This window comes from Triticum aestivum, chromosome 2D, assembly GCF_018294505.1.
Source record: "Triticum aestivum cultivar Chinese Spring chromosome 2D, IWGSC CS RefSeq v2.1, whole genome shotgun sequence".
Classification (NCBI taxonomy): Eukaryota; Viridiplantae; Streptophyta; class Magnoliopsida; order Poales; family Poaceae; genus Triticum; species Triticum aestivum.
Window position 1 is genome coordinate 40,579,145 of NC_057799.1, and position 15,691 is coordinate 40,594,835.

The 15,691-nt window shown below is 46.3% G+C and overlaps 1 pseudogene; it reads left to right on the top strand.

Annotated features, from left to right (window-relative positions):
• LOC123055608 (disease resistance protein RPM1-like) overlaps positions 1-15,691 on the top strand; it is a 63,057-nt pseudogene that overhangs the window by 36,302 nt on the left and 11,064 nt on the right.

Consider the following 15,691-nt stretch of genomic DNA (forward strand, 5'->3'; position numbering starts at 1 on the left):
AGTGAGTGGGAGGAAAGTAGAACTTGATGAGGTAATTGTACCTGCTCCCTTATTGGAAAGTAGTTCATCACAGAAATCTGTTCCTGTGACTCCTGCACCAATTAGTGAGGAAGTTAATGATGATGATCATGGAACTTCAGATCAAGTTATTACTGAACCTCGTAGGTCAACCAGAGTAAGATCCGCACTAGAGTGGTACGGTAATCCTGTTCTGGAGGTTATGTTACTAGACCATGACGAACCTACGAACTATGAAGAAGCAATGGTGAGCCCAGATTCCGCAAAATGGCTTGAGGCCATGAAATCTGAGATGAGATCCATGTATGAGAACAAAGTGTGGACTTTGGTTGACTTGCCCGATGATCGGCAAGCAATTGAGAATAAATGGATCGCCAAGAGGAAGACGGACGCTGATAGTAGTGTTACTATCTACAAAGCTAGACTTGTCAGAAAAAGGTTTTTGACAAGTTCAAGATGTTGACTACGATGAGAGTTTCTCACTCGTATCTATGCTTAAGTCTGTCCGAATCATGTTAGCAATTGCCGCATTTTATGAAATATGGCAAAGGGATAAACAAAACTGCATTCCTTAATGGATTTATTAAAGAAGAGTTGTATATGATGCAACCAGGAGGTTTTGTCAATCCTAAAGGTGCTAACAAAATATGCAAGCTCCAGCGATCCATCTATGGACTGGTGCAAGCATCTCGGAGTTGGAATATATGCTTTGATAAGTTGATCAAAGGATATAGTTTTATACAGACTTGCGGTGAAGCCTGTATTTACAAGAAAGTGAGTGGGAGCACTACAGCATTTCTGATAAGTATATGTGAATGACATATTGTTGATCGGAAATAATGTAGAATTATTCTGCAAAGCATAAAGGAGTGTTTGAAAGGAGTTTTTCAAAGAAAGACCTCGGTGAAGTTGCTTACATATTGAGCATCAAGATCTATAGAGATAGATCAAGACGCTTGATAAGTTTTTTCAATAAGTACATACCTTGACAAAATTTTGAAGTAGTTCAAAATGGAACAGTCAAAGAAAGAGTTCTTGCTTGTGTTACAAGGTGTGAAATTGAGTGAGACTCAAAGCCCGACCACGGCAGAAAATAGAAAGAGAATGAAAGTCATTCCCTATGCCTCAGCCATAGGTTCTATAAAGTATGCCATGCTGTGTACCAGATCTATTGTATACCCTACACTGATTTTGGCAAGGGAGTACAATAGTGATCTAGGAGTAGATCACTGAACAGCGGTCAAAATTATCCTTAGTGGAATAAGGATATGTTTCTCGATTATGGAGGTGACAAAAGGTTCGTCGTAAAGAGTTACGTCGATGCAAGCTTTCACACCGATCTGGATGACTCTAAGTCTCGATCCAGATACATATTGAAAGTGGGAGCTATTAGCTAGAGTAGCTCCGTGCAGAGCATTGTAGACATAGAAATTTTCAAAATACATACGGATCTGAATTTGGCAGACCCATTGACTAAACTTCTCTCACAAGCAAAACATGATCACACCTTAGTACTCTTTGGGTGTTAAATCACATAAACGATGTGAACTAGATTACTGACTCTAGTAAACCCTTTTGAGTGTTGGTCACATAGTGATGTGAACTATGGGTGTTAATCACATGGTGATGTGAACTATTGATGTTAAATCACATGACGATGTGAACTAGATTATTGACTCTAGTGCAAGTGGGAGACTGAAGGAAATATGCCCTAGAGGCAATAATAAAGTATTATATATTTCCTTATATCATGATAAATGTTTATTATTCATGCTAGAATTGTATTAACCGGAAATATAATACATGTGTGAATACATAGACAAACAGAGTGTCACTAGTATGCCTCTACTTGACTAGCTCGTTAATCAAAGATGGTTATGTTTCCTAGCCATAGACATGACCCATTACGTTAGCTTAGCACCCGATCGTTTAGTATGTTGCTATTGCTTTCTTCATGACTTATACATGTTCCTATGACTATGAGATTATGCAACTCCCGTTTACCGGAGGAACACTTTGTGTGCTACCAAACGTCACAACGTAACTGGGTGATTATAAAGGTGCTCTACAGGTGTCTCCAAAGGTACTTGTTGGGTTGGCGTATTTCGAGATTAGGATTTGTCACTCCGATTGTCGGAGAGGTATCTCTGGGCCCACTCGGTAATGCACATCACTGTAAGCCTTGCAAGCATTGTGACTAATGAGTTAGTTACGGGATGATGTATTACGGAACGAGTAAAGAGACTTGCCGGTAACGAGATTGAACTAGGTATCGAGATACCGACGATCGAATCTCGGGAAAGTAACATACCGATGACAAAGGGAACAACGTATGTTGTTATGCGGTCTGACCGATAAAGATCTTCGTAGAATATGTGGGAGCCAATATGGGCATCCAGGTCCCGCTATTGGTTATTGACCGGAGAGGTGTCTCGGTCATGTCTACACAGTTCTCGAACCCGAAGGGTCCGCACGCTTAACGTTACGATGACAGTTTTATTATGAGTTTATGTATGTTGATGTACCGAAGGAGTTCGGAGTCCCGGATGAGATCGGGGACATGACGAGGAGTCTCGAAATGGTCGAGACGTAAAGATCGATATATTGGACGACTATATTCGGACTTCGAAAAGGTTCCGAGTGATTCGGGTATTTTTCGGAGTACCGGAGAGTTACGGGAATTCGTATTGGGCCTTAATGGGCCATACGGGAAAGGAGAGAAAGACCCCAAAGGGTGGCCGCACCCCTCCCCATGGGCTAGTCCGAATTGGACTAGGGAGGGGGGGCGCCCCCTTCCTTCTTTCTCCTTCCCCCTTCCCTTCTCCTACTCCCACAAGGAAAGGAGGAGTCCTACTCCCGGTGGGAGTAGGACTCCCCCCTTTGGCGCGCCTCTCCCTTGGCCGGCTGCCTCCTCCTTGCTCCTTTATATACGGGGGCAGGGGGGCACCCCAGAGACACAACAATTGATCCTTGAGATCTCTTAGCCGTGTGCGGTGCCCCCCTCCACCAAATTACACCTTGATAATACCGTTGCGGAGCTTAGGCGAAGCCCTGCGTCGGTGGAACATCATCATCGTCACCACGCCGTCGTGCTGACGAAACTCTCCCTCAACACTCGGCTGGATCGGAGTTCGAGGGACGTCATCGAGCTGAACGTGTGTAGAACTCGGAGGTGCCGTACGTTCGGTACTTGATCGGTCGGATCGTGAAGACGTACGACTACATCAACCGCGTTGTGATAACGCTTCCGCTGTCAGTCTACGAGGGTACGTGGACAACACTCTCCCCTCTCGTTGCTATGCATCACCATGATCTTGCATGTGCGTAGGAATTTTTTTGAAATTACTACGTTCCCCAACAATACAAGTGCCACCAATTTTTTCCTTGCAGTCAACATACCCCGATCAGTCGGAAAGCACGTCCACTTGGACGAGCAGTCCATGTGTCAATCTTGTTGCACAGATTTAATGACACACCCATACTCAGATCACGAGTTAACCTCTTCCGAGAGATGAACGAATGTCACCAAGTTGCTCCTCACAGGCACTTACCCCGATCAGTCGGGAAGCGCGGTGCCGGAATCCATTGAGATTTTGTTCAAACCTTGGTTGTCTGAAAACACGACGACATGTACCGAGTATTTCTATAATCGCTCGGACCAAATTGTGTCTTGCACAAACTCGTTCTGCAAAATCGCAATCGATTCGGGGGCTAATGTTGGGGATACACATAACAGGTAGGCTCATGAAGGGCTGAAATATCATGAAGCATGGGGTCCACACAACATGTGGGTCCAGGTAAATTCATACAAACATACTATCCACTCGGACAAGCAGCATACTATCCACTCGACCAAGCAACATACCATCCACTCGGATGACAGTTCACCACTCGACCGTACGACTCACTCGGATATACGAAGACCAGCAGGCAGCAAAGCAGTCGACATCATTCTCATAGCGAGGGCTTGAGAGTGGGCTGGCATTATGGCATTCATGCCCCACTTTGTAACATAGGAGGTGAGGGGGTGGCGCACTCTATATAAGCCACCCCCCAGCACTAGACTAAGGGGGCTCTTTTCTTCCATCTCTCGCTCTTTTCACCATTAGTCTCAGGACTACGGGGATCCGTTCTCCTCTCATTGTAATCTCCGGATACATACTAAGATAAACAAAGCCTCTCCGGAGCACAAGACGTAGGGTTGTTATCTCCACCGTGAGAGGCCCGAACTCGCTAAAACCACCGTGTCACCCATATGCATCTCGATAGATCATGCTCCGTTACCCTATACCTTATTATTGTCGGAATCGTTCCCACGACAATGTGGGCCCTGCCCGTTAGTCAAACTAGGTTAGCAATTAAACTAACCTTAATTAGTTAGTTAACTAACAGTGACACTGACCAGTGGGTCCCACTGGTCAGGTTTGACCTGGGTCGACCGTTGACCTGCTGACGCAGTGCTGACGCAATGCTGATGCAATAATGCATTTTCTGGATTTATTCTTATTTAGGAAATTCCAGAAAATACTGCTAACTTCTAAAAAACATAGAAAATAATCTGTAACTCCAAATGCAAAGTGTTATATATGAAAAATGATCAGAAAAATTCAATATATCCATCTGTACTAGTTTCATGCATGTTAAAGCAACTTAACCCTGCTGTTTATGTCAAAACATGATAAAGCACTATTTAAATTCATAAGATGAGTTTGGGATTGAACCTTTCGTTCAAAATGGCTCAAACCCATCTGGTTGTAGTTCCATTAGCCCAACACACTCATATTGCCATGTCATGATCATGCATCATATTGTTGCATTGCATTGATTGTATTCTTCCTTGTTTGCCGGTATTTGTCCTCTCTTAGTAGACGTGGTTCCGACGATGAGTTCGATGACACCGATGAGTTTGATGACACCGATGAAGAGCTTTACTATCTTCAGAAGTGCCAGGCAAGCAAAACCCCCTTGTTCATTCCGATACAATCCCACTCTCTCGCTCCTACTCTCTTTTACTACACTAGGACAACAATGATTCAACTGTTAAATGTTGCGGTACTTGAACCCCTTTTCTTTGCATGACCTGTCATTGCCACAGTAAATAGATGAAACCCACTAGCATGAGTAGGAGTTGTTTGAGCCCTGATGTGCCTACTCATTCATGCTTGTTGTCGTGCCTGCTACTACTTAGAGTTGAGTCAGGTCTGATTCATCGGGGATGAATTGGAATGTGGTGAACATGTCTTACTGTTGGGAGCTAAGTGTGTGAACACGATTTGGTAAAGGTAGCGGTGAGAGGCCATGTAGGAGTACATGGTGGGTTGTCTCATTGAAACCGTCCTCAGGAACTGAGTTCTGTGTTTGTGATCCATGAACAGCTACTACCACACATTGGGATCCTTAATTGACTCTCTCGACTTATTAATCGCTTTGATCTCTGTCCAGGAGTTGCAACTAGTTTCTAGTGTTTGTAGGATATGTCTTGGAGGCCGTGCGTAGCGCAGACCCTAGGGGTGGGCTATGATGCGGTAGATACACCGCGGCACGGTGTACCGAGTCGCCCGTTTGGTGTCTCGGGAATCCTGCACACATCGTTTGGGGCCATGAGCGACACCCCGGCCGGATCTCCTTGCGGATGGAACCAGAATAGGCGTTAAACTTGGACTAGAGACTTGTGTGATTAGTCAGGTCGTGGCCGACACCCTCGCCAGGCTTCCACTTGAAGGTTGCCGAGATACATGATGTGTACATGGCGGTAAGTGGTGAGAGCCTGTGTGAAGAAGTACACCCCTGCAGGGTTAACATCATCTATTCGAATAGCCGCGTCCGCGGTAAAGGACCTCTGGGTTGCCTATACAGTTCAAAGACAAGTGAAAGTGGATACTCTAAAATGCGCAAGATAAGCGTGAGTGCTATGGATGGCATTCTCATAGGGAGACGGGAGCGGATCCATAGTGGCACTACTAGGAAAACGGCTATAGCTAATATGGACATTAATGGCGCATCATGTATGTGGTACGCCACTGCTATATAGCAGTGGCGCACTATATATAGGTGCGCCATTAATGGCATATTACTAATGGCGCACCTGATGTGTGGTGCGCCATTACTAGTTTTGAAAAAAAAAGATAATTTTTTTTTGTTAGTAGTGGCGCACCAGGGTATAGTGCGCCATTACTAGTTGACATAGTAATGGCGCACCTGTACAAAGTGCGTCATTACTATGTGTATGACTGGGTCAAACCTCGGTCAAACTTAGTAATGGCACACTTTGCATAGGTGCGCCATTACTATGTCAAACTTAGTAATGGCGCACCTACACAAAGTGCGCCATTACTAACTTTGACCAAGTCATACACATAATAATGGCGCACTTTGTGAAGGTGCGCCATTACTATGTGTATGACTTGAACAAATGCACCCCCCCCTCAAGTGGATCGCCTTTTCAGTTAAAAAAAATGATGGAAATGTCAAAAAAATAAAAGAAAATAAGTTTCCCACGTGATATGTGGTTTAGTTGTTGGGAAAATTTACAAATATGAATTTCGACTTTATTTGCAAAATCTCTCTGGAATTTAGTAAAATGGGCATAACTTTTGCATGTGAACTCGGATTAAAAAGTTTTTTATATGAAAAATCATCTACTCGAAAAGTTACATCCGAATTCAACCGGGGGAACCCCTTTGAAGATTTTCAGAATCCCCAAAAACCTAACAGAATAAAAGATACAGGGCTTTTAAGATCTAGAGGGGGGAAAATGGAAAAAATTTCAAACTTACTAGTGGCGCACCATTTGCTAGGTGCGCCACTAGTAACAGAAAAAAAAATTGGTTTTGAATTTTTTTTGGATTTTTTTTTCAAAATATGATACATAATATGACCGGGAAGTTTGAAATATTTTTTCAGAATTTCATCACACTCATGAACATGAACAAGGTTTAATAGGATTGATATGATAGATATATCAACAAGTGCCTGTTAAGTGAGGTGGTGCTGGGGTTGGATAGAACTGCGAAGTTAAGCGTGCTCATGCTGGAGTAGTGTGAGGATGGGTGACCGAGTAGTGTGAGGATGGGTGACCTTCCGGGAAGTTTGACCACGGAGTACGATTTGACTTGAGATTAAGCATATTGACCCGAGATTAAGCCATAGTGACCCGAGATTAAGAAAAAAAGAAAAAAAATTGAAATTTTTTTTTTGAAAAAAAATTGAAAAAAAATTCCGATTTTTTTGAAAAAAATTGTTAGTAATGGCGCACTTCTTATGTGGTGCGCCATTACTAAGTCAGATAGTAATGACGCACTTCTAGGCATACTAATGGCACACTATAGGTGCTCCATTACTATCTGTGATAGTAATGGCACACCAAATATGCGCCATTAATATTTGTTACTAATGGCGTGATAATAGTGGTGCACCTATAGTGCGCTATTAATGGCAAAAATAGGTGCGCCACTAACAGGCCTTTTATAGTAGTGTGGTGTATTGATATGGTGAATATGTGGACTCGTGTGCGCCACCTCAACAAAGTTACTTGCAGTCGTAGTTTAGGATAGCCACCGAGTCAAAGCTGGCTTGCTGCAGTTAAACTCCACCACCCCCTTTGTTGATACTGATGCATATGTAGATAGTTCTGATGTAAGTCTTGCTGGGTACATTTGTACTCACGTTTGCTTAATTTATGTTTTTACAGAGAGACTTCTGTCTCACTAGTAGTTCCGCGTGAACTTCGACATTTAGCTTGTTACCTCAGCTACGATCTTGTGCCCTCGGCAGTGTCTTCTAGTTAGTCAGGCTTCTCAGCCTTTTTCATTTGTAGTTGTCTGTACTCAGACAAGATAAGCTTCCGCATGTGCTATTGCTTGTATGACTTGAATGCTGGGTCATGAGACCCATGTTTGTAATATCTGACTCTTAGGAGTCTTACGAATAAATACTTTGAGTCGTAGAGTTTTGTTGTGATGCCATGTTGTATTTACACATATCGGGCATATTGTGTGTATGATTGAAATGCTTGGTATGTGTGGGATCCGACAACCTAGTTGTCTATCCTTGATAGCCTCTCTTATGGGGAAATGTAGTCTAGTGCTTCCACTGAGCCATGGTAGTGTGCTACAGCCCGGTTTACCGGAGTCCTATTAGCCCAGTTGCTACTGCTCCGGAACACTTAGACTGGTCGGCATGTGTCCTTCTTTGATCATGTGTCTGTCCCTTCGGGGAAATGTCACGCGGTGTCTTTCGGAGTCCTGTTAGCCTGCTACAGCCCGGATTCCCGAAGTCCTGCTAGCCCAGTTGCTACAGCCCGAATTCACTCGCTGATGACCGACACGTTCATTGCTGGGTCATGTATGCCTGTCCCTGTAAGTTAGTGCCACTTTGGGTTCACGACTAGTCATGTCGGCCCGGGTTCTCTGTCATATGGATGCTAGCGACACTATCATATACGTGAGCCAAAAGGCGCAAACGGTCCCGGGCCAGGTAAGGTGGCACCCGTGGAGATACCGTGCGTGAGGCCGCAAAGTGATATGATGTGTTACATGCTAGATCAATGTGGCTTAGGATCGGGGTCCTGACAGTTTCGTCCCGCGGTGATTTTATCTTCTTTCCACGGTGCACGAGCTAGTACTATTTTTTGTGTCGCGACACTATTTTTTGGGAGTGCCTAGAACTCATTTAGATGAGATATAATTTGGTCTCATTCACCTTGAAAACGAAAACAAAAACAACCCACGTCAGCACACACGCATCTTATAGCATCACATTCAATGACTATAAAAGGTGGATGAGACCAAACTATATCTCATCTAGATGAGTTCTAGCAAAACTGCTATTTTTTTGCCGAAACCGGCTGGCCCAATAGCGCAAAGGCGGGGCGCTGGGACTGGGCTGCTCGCCTAGCTGGGATTAGCCCAGGTCGGCGGGGAGGGTGTAGGCTAGCTTGCTTGAGGCCGAGCGGCCTGGATGGAGTTGGGCCAGGGGGCGGCTCGTGCGCTCATTTTCCTGTTCGATGCAGAGAGCTGCTGATGGCGCCTGGAGTTGCAGGGAAGCGGCTGCGCGCACAGGGGGTCGGGGATGGATGGGTCCATGGCGGAGGCGGCGAGATCCGGCGGCCGACAGGAGGACGCAGGTGAGGAGGAGTGGATCCTACATCGCATGCACGTTTATAATTGATGGCTAATTCATCTATTCAATAATCCCACATCGCTATTTTAGATCCAATTATCCTGATTTATATACTGCTTTGAGTTTTCTGGGATATCAAAGGATTGAGGATTCCAAAGAGTGACAAAGAGATTAGGAAAGAAAACGGGGCAAAGAGATAAGAAAAAAAAACGGAGAAGCTGCAGAGAGGAATAGTGGAAGGAGAAGGATGGCGCATGGAGGCGGCAACACCTCCCGAGGTGGTGCGGGACGTGCACAGGGTCCGGTCGTGGTGGGGGAGTGGAGGTGCTGGGAAGTTCGTGTGGGCCTTGGGCCGCGACTGCTAAGATGTCCAGCTAGGCTAGAGCCTAAGAGAGAGAATGAGATAGTTTACTTTTAAAAAAACCGGTCAAAATTTCTAGGAAAACATTTTTTTTAAAAAAATATGCATTTACAAGTGTTCACAAAAAAATAAAATACTCACAATATTAAAAATGTTCAGATCATGCTCTACTTAAAAAACATTCCAATTTTAATAAAAATCCACTTTTAAAAACAAATAAATATTCATGTTTTTCAAAAAGCAAAATATGATAAAATTGATCAGGTCTGAGTTTCCACGCCCGCTGCAAAGCACGAGCATTTGTACTAGTATATAATAATCGAAAGCGCGCACGACGGCATGAGCACCAAAGATTGTCCGGCGACCAGCATTCATCAAGAATACAAGATAGATAGCACAATGCACGGGAACCTACCGGCCCGCGTGCTCCTCCTCACCGCCGGCCCTTCTCCTCGTGGCGTCTGCCTCTCCAGCCCCGGGAGAATACAGCGGCCGGGTCGTCACTAGCCACGCCGCGGCGGGGGTGAGGGCTGGCGCTCATCTCCCTACGGCGTCGACGCTGGGGAGGCGGCTGGAGGACGAGGTGGAGCAGGAGGTGAGTTGGGTGGACAGCCTCCATGGGGGAGGTCCCGTCTACGGCAGGGCCCTCGACCCGAACAGGGCGGGGTGCGTGAAGAACTGCCCGGCTAAAGGACCAGGCGACGCCTACACCCCGCACTGGCCGTGCATCTACAGGGAACATTGCGGGTAGCCTGGCACAATGGGAGGTTGCTAGCACGAGACGAGATGTATGCAGCTGCCCCGATTCTGAATAAACGCAAGTACCACACCAAATACTAAAATGGTTACAGTGTTTCAGAAGGAACACGTACTCCAGTATTCCTTCTTTGAGTGATTGGAGGTCCTTAGAGCATCTCCAACAAGCGCGTTGCACGCGACGCACTAAAACAAGTTTTACAGCGCCGAAATAGCATGTTTTTACATCTGTGCAGCCAGCATCGAGAGAAACCCCCGCAGGCCGACAACGACCCCTCCATGGCCATGCGTCCGTCTCCCTCCGCCTCCTCATTCTCCTGGGACGCACCCTCCTGCCTCCTCATCCTAGCCGAGCGGCGAGACCGGGACGAGCGGCGCGAGCGCCGAGCAGGCGGCCGGCCTGAGCGGCTATGGCGCGCGGGCACAAGTGCGAGCGGTGATGGCGGTCGGGCGGAGCGAGCGATGATGGCGACCGGGCGGGGGGCGTGAGCAGGTGCTCTTACTGACGACAAGATTTGTGTGGCTCGTTCTCCTCTGCTCGAACGAGAATACCAGATGCAGATAATCAAATCTCAGTACGGGTACTGTATACATAGACTTGGGGGTAGTTTGGTCTTTTCCTATGCTTATAAATGGAAAAGGAAAAAAAGAAAATCACTAAAAGGAGGTAAGTGGCATGGTAATCAAGGAGCCAACGAGCAGAGTGGCAATTTTGCGAAGCCAATCCTGGAAGTGGCAATTTAGAGAAGCCACATATTGAAAGTGGCAGGAGGCGACGGCCACATCTGGACAGCGCGAGTTCGATTTGTGGTGTACGGCGGCCACACCACTTCCCTAATGGTAGAGCGAGAGATTGAAACACACAAGATGAATTCAGTGACAGAAAGAGAGGATTTTTCAGTTTGGCGGACGAGCCTATGGTGACCAGATCAATCAACTCCTTGCTCGCCAAGCTCAACTCCAGAAAACTGAAGAAGAATCATCCCAAGATGATGGAAGTGTTATGTCAAGGCGTGGTGAACCTAAAGAAGGGTTATGACACGCTCGGCGGGGGCGGGCGATTGATCGGGGTGCCCTGTTGTGGACGAAGTTTGCCAGGGACCTGGTCTTTGACATGGAAGAGTGGATCGACGAGCCAAAGAGCACATATTTATCGGAGAGAGATATGAATATTTTGTTCAAGTCCCGGATCCACAAAGTGCTTGAGCTCTTCACGTGGTGCGACCTTCTCGGTCCAACTCCAACTGAAGACCGGCTCAAGATCATCGATAATTTACATAAAGATCTGGAGAGCCTTAAAAAGGAACTCCCCTATAAGTTTGGGCCACCGGTGAGTCTTGAGCAATCAATGTGGATGGATCGAACATGTGAGCTGGTCAGCGAAGTGGAAACTTTGGTCCATGAGAAGCCGGAAGGGACATGGATGAGTTGCAGGAAAAACTAATCCAGGACTACAGGGCCAAGATACAGGAAACGCGTGAGGTCTTGAAGCATTATAGTGATAAGCTCAGTACAACCTCCATTGATTGTCCACTTATTTATGAGGAGAAAACCCGTGACCTCATTTGTCGTGGAATTGTCACGGCAGATGTCCTAGCCAAAGGACTTAGTCGTAGAGCCATCGCAACTAGGAAGCAAGAAGGGGTTAATTGGAACAAAGGACACGAGGTTTATACTGGTTCGGCCCCTTACGGTGAAGGTAATAGCCTAATCCAGTTGAGGGTGTTTTACTAAGGTTTCGATGACCAGGGAGCGAATCCGCTTGACCTAGCCCTCGATCTGATGTTACTTGTCCTAAGCCGCCGCTGAGTCGTCCCCTTATATACATGGGTTGACGCCCGGCGGTTTACAGAGTCCCGGCCGGCTCATAGACAGCGTCCGGCTCGGTGACTACTTAATCTTGCCTTACAATACAAGTCATGCCATTACGGCGGTTTATCACTACGGGCCTTAAGTCGCCCTTGAGCCTTGGCCCTTATTTGAACCGCCATCTTCAGAGTGGATACTGGGCTTCATGTAATGAATCGTCTGGCGTAACCCGGCCCCTCCTGGGCGGGTTACACCAATAGTTATATCCCCAACATTAGGCCCCAGATTGATTTGAATTGGTTCATGTCAATCTTCAACACCTTAGAAAAATCTTCTGCTTTACCTGCGCAAGAATTTATAACCCGCCATGACGTCATCTTCTGGACTTGTGATAACCCGCCGTGACGTCATCTTCCATTTAATTAATATTTTGCTCAATCATATCTCAACGGATCCTTATCTTTAATGACCATCCTGAGAATCGAGGCGTCCGAGTAGCTGGATAACCATATTTTAGCCTCCTCGTTTTTCGCGCCCACTTATGTCTTTCCTTATAAATAAGCACGACCAGGTCTTCCTCATTCTCCCCTCTCCTCGTCTTCTTCCTCTCGCAACCCTACTGTCGCTCGAGCTCCGCCGCCGCCGCCGACCATCTCGTCTTCCTCGACCTTTGGCCGCTGCATCAACCTGAACCGACCAGAGCACGGCGGCGACCCTGCGCAGTAGACCTGCAACTGTAAGTCCTCGCTTTTCCCTCTCTCAGATCCGCATTAGGGCTTCGAGTTCTTCCGTGTTCTTCGTAGTTCATCTCGGTTTCTTCATAGCTTCTCCACCGCACCTCCTCAGATCCAAAAGATGCTATATACTCATGCGGTAGTTGTTTTTGTTCCCATTTTTGATATTAGCAGATCCCTTTCCTTGCACAGAGGCTTTGTTCGAGCTCATGAACTTACCTGTACATAGCTTTTAGGTCTAGAAATATTTCCTTTCCGAACAGCCATTTGATCCAAAATAATAGCTGCCACCTGTGAAACTTGTTTGTGTAACACTTAGACGAAATACTGTGTTGTTAGATTCACCTCACCATGGCGGCTCACACCACTAGACTTTAACTGTGATACTCAATAGATAACCTTGACCGCTCACGGCGGCTTAAATAACCTTAACTGCTTACGGCGGCTTAACTAATCCGTCATAATTATCCATACACCATTAGCCCCTCTTTAAGCTGCCATCTTGAATATGCATTGATATATTTTCCTCCGGCTTAAATTTGAACCGGAAGTTTATTCTGTCTTAGGCTATCATCGTCATAATGCCGCCCAAAGCACCCAAAGCTCCCGTTAGGTGTAACGTGCTCCTGATCCCTTATAGGAGAAACCTCATCCAAGAGAAGGAGAAGTCGTCGTTTTTACTGATCACATGATCCGGGGCTTCTCTCCACCCAGCTCAAAAAATTTCAGAGACGTTCTGCATTTCTTTGATCTGCGACCTCAAGACATCGGGCCCAATTCCGTGTCAAACATTTGCAACTTCCAAGTGTTCTGTGAAGTATACCTTGGAGAAGAACCCAATCTGTTACTCTTTAGAGAGCCGTTTTATCTAAACCGCCAGAATGAACGTGCCAATGGGCCTAGCTTGGAACTTGGTGGAATCTCAATCCAGCGACGCAGGGACTGCCTTTTTCCTTACGCTGAACTACCGAGTCATCCCAAGGACTGGAACCAGACGTGGTTTTACTGTCCAGACACTTCTCCAGCTGACGAGCACCCTCTGGCCGGCTTTCGCGCTCTGCGCCTTGAATCCAATCACCCTGTTCCAGACAAACTGTCCACTGCCGAACGCCAGAAGCTTGCCCCCACTCTGAAGAAGATCAAAGCTCTCTTGGGGAACGACTTAACTGGCATTGATTTGGTCCGGGTTTGGCTATCCTGGTGGGTTATTCCTTTGAGCCGCCGCCCCGGCTTGATGTGTAATTATACAGGCGAGAAAGATGATCCTCTGGGGCATAGTCCTGACGACTTACCCGATGACATGATTGATAACATAACCAAGTCTCTTTTAAACGAGAGCTTGGTAGATTGTGGCACAGTTGGCCTAAGCCCATTCTGCAAGGCAAACCCGGCTCCTCCTGTAAGCCGCCCATTCAAGAATTTTTACTTTTACCTTTGACAATCTTTCCTTTTACTCAAAATCTATTGTTACAATCCACAGGCCACTGACGACTTTTGGTAAGTCAAATATGACCATGAGCTGCAAAGAAGGCCAGAAAGGTCAAGAAAACCGCCCGGAAAACCGCCGCCCGAAAGAAAGGGAGCAAGACTGGCGCCTCAGCCTTGCTTCAGTTGGACGATTCCTCTGAGTCGGAGGTAGCCCTTGACTCTCTTGGCTCGTTTCTTAACTATCTTATTGACACTGATTGTCAGCAGGAGGACACGGGAAACAGTCAAGGCAGAACTAAAGAGGTAACTATTATTTCTTCCGACTCCGAGCCCTTGCCAAGACAGAAAATCCGACGAGTAACCCGAAAAGTAAGATTCTCACATCCCTTAGCTTACCTCGATCCTCAATTTCTTTTGAAGCAACAGATTTATGAAAGCCGGAGGCAGACCCGGACTAGCAAAGACGTGGAAATCTCCTCCGGCTTACCTGACGTAACAAGGAAGCGCCGGAACGAGGTTTCTTCCGATTTGTATTTATCTTATCCTTTGGCGGGTCTCATTCATCAACCGCTCAATTCTTCCGACTCAAATTATCAGGAAATTTCACCTTCCTCTGGTGAGTCAATGCAGTCCAGCCTTCCGGCCTTTAAGACCATTCCAGGGTACGAATAACTTACTTAGCCTGTGTTCACTTCAATTTGTTATACTTATACTGACCTTTGTTTTATGAATTGGACAAGCAAAGCTCAGCAAGAGGACAAAGAAAAACCCGCCGGCCGAAGAACCGGACAGGACTGAGCCGGAACTTGAAATAGCCGCGCCTGAATCCTCCGCTCCTGAGCCGCCGCCGGAGCAAACTCAAGATACACCAATGCCTGCTGTTGAGCCGCCAGTGAAACAAGCCGCCGTTGGCTCTGGAAACCCGGACGCCCAAGCCCGGCCAAAACAACTACCCGTCAAGATGCTGACGTTGAGATCATCAAGACCAGCTATGTTGAGCCGGGAAGGCCAACTGTACTGGCCAAATGCTCAGCCAAGGATGAGCTGTTGGAACGCCGTAAGGCCAAGTTGGGTGTCACTGACTACGCCCACCTGAGTATTAACGAAGCCTTCTCCGGCTATATGAGCCAAGTGCACAGCAGCCGTGACGCCGAGATTGACATGGTGAAACACATATATCAGAAATCTGAGGTACGAACTTTTTTCCACGTTCATTTATTCTTACCATGCCAGCCCCCAAGTCTATTGCTTATGATGAATATGCTGTAGACTTTAGAAAGAAACTTAGCAAGGTTAGCAACATAGTTAAGGTAATCATAGAAAAACTCCGGCTTACCCCGTAGTCCCCAAGTGGCGGGTTAATCAATATGATTGAACCGACTCTTCATATGGTTTATAGAAAAATCTTAAAAATGTTTAAACAACAATATGCATTAGCCCTCAAGTGCCAAGTTGCTTTGCTTGC